The sequence below is a fragment of the Parus major genome, chromosome 5 (assembly GCF_001522545.3).
Source record: "Parus major isolate Abel chromosome 5, Parus_major1.1, whole genome shotgun sequence".
Taxonomy (NCBI): domain Eukaryota; kingdom Metazoa; phylum Chordata; class Aves; order Passeriformes; family Paridae; genus Parus; species Parus major.
In genome coordinates this window covers 61,152,076-61,154,106 of record NC_031774.1, presented here as the reverse complement: position 1 = coordinate 61,154,106, position 2,031 = coordinate 61,152,076, and positions in this window count along the sequence as shown.

Here is a 2,031-nt window from a genome sequence, read left to right as displayed (position 1 = left end):
CGAGAGCGGGCGCGGCCCTCGGGGCGCCCCACAGCCCTCCCCCAGCCGCCGCCCGGGGCCCCAGGTCCGGAGCGGACGGCGGGCGGGGGTGGCCAGGCTGCGGACCGTGCGCGGGACTTTGAGCTGGCCGTCGATCCGGCAGATGCAGCGGCGGAACCGTCCCGCGGCGCGGAGCGGCCACGAGGGCTGGGAGCGCAGCGGCGGCTCCGCTCCGCTCCGCCCGGCATGGCGAGGGCTCCTGTCCACCCTCGGGGCACGCAGATGCCCGCATCCTGCCCGCGCCCTGCCGGCCCGAGGATGGGGACTGCAACACCAGACTTCTAGGAGGGATGATCCTGGCAGGAGAAGGAAAGGCTGGGTCATCTGTGGGGGCAGTAAACTGGAGCGCTTTTGGGGATTGCGACATCGTTACCTGTCTGCTGGATCTCTAACAGGGAGGAGAGTGCATTTCGTGCTATGGAACACTGACACGCTTTAATAGTGCTCTTTTGTGGGAAAACGCGGGGGTTATCGCAGGACCCGAAGAAGAGGAGCTAATTAACGAACCTCGTCAGCGGCCAGTGACCCCGCATCTGGAGGGATGTGCGGGCACGGTCCCCCTGGGATGGAGGCAGCTGCCCCGCAGCTCTGCAATCGGACCAGCTCGTGTGGCCATTGCTGCTGAGGGTGCCGGGGAATACCCATCAACTGCTCGGCACGCCTGGAGGCAGCAGGAGCAATGTTTCTGGGATACATTGGCATCTTCTCGCTGGGGACGCACGTGGTAGGAACCCCATTCCAGAAACGGGAAGATGCAGTGGCAGTCCTCATGTCTCTCTGCTGATACCATGCCAAAGTTTTTTGTGCCTTGGGATGCAGTGTCTGGTATCGATAAGGGTGAGAAGAGGGAACACATCAGTATTCCTGGGCTCAGGGCTGTCCATGTGACCTGAGAACTTTGAAGTGGTCTCCACAGCAGCCTGTGACCCTGGTCTCACAAGGAACACAGCTGCCAGAGCCACATCATCCTCTCCCTTCTGACAGCCTCTGAAGCTGGCCAGGGCTGAGGTGCCAGGCTGGGCCTGAGTTAGTGTTTATCTCCAAGTACCAGCTGCTGTTTCACAGAACTAGTTCAAGCTGTTACAGGGGGAGAGAGGCTGGCAGGAGGAAGTGAGTCTAAATCTTCTCTCTTTCGAAGGAAAACTCACATCAGCTGGTTTTTCTGGGGTGATCTCTGCCACACACTCAGTCCTTGCACTGGTTTCCTTTGAAGCTGGAAGCAGTGTCATGCTCAGCCCTGATTTGGTGTTCACAGTGTGCTCCCCTGTGGAGAAAGAAGAGAGAAAGTAAGATGCTCCCTGGTAAAACATCTGTGGTCTTGGCTGGTATTCACCAGTGTCCTGGGCTTCAGGTTCAAGTATTTGCTGCTCTGTCAGTTCTCTGCTGCCCCAGAAGCAGAGGGCTGGAATGACAGTGATGCCAGCAGTGTGGCTGGCATTGGAGGAGGAGGCAAACATTGGGGTACAGCTTCTCTGGCCATAGGAACATGGAGAAGCTCGGTGGAAACTCAGTGGAAGCTGGTGCTCAGAGCCTGGTATGTACTGGGGGTTGCACTGGTTTGCACCGTCCAGCACAAACACACTGTGAGGGCTGGTTCAGGACCACTCTGAACTGGTACCAGTACAGCACAGCCCAGGAGCTCCACAACCTTGCAGCTAAAGCAATGTCCTGTGCTCTCTGGCTGCAGGTGTTTGAGTGAGGGCTGCTGCATCTTGTCAGCCTGAAATCCTTCCTGGACACGAAACTGAGATGACAACACCACCTAGTTAATGTACCCAGTGGGAAAACCGGGGCATCTAGGAGTGTGGGAACTGTGGGTATGCTGGGGAGGTTCGCTCACCGATGGCTGGGATGGAAAGCCCACTTGTCTGATCCTGGACCCAGACCTAGGTGACTGTGTGTGGCTGCTCTGCCGTGCAGGTGTTACCCTGAAACTGTTCCCCTCCCTCTTGTTCACTCCTCTGCTGGAGCCTCTCCTGGGGTCTCTGCTGG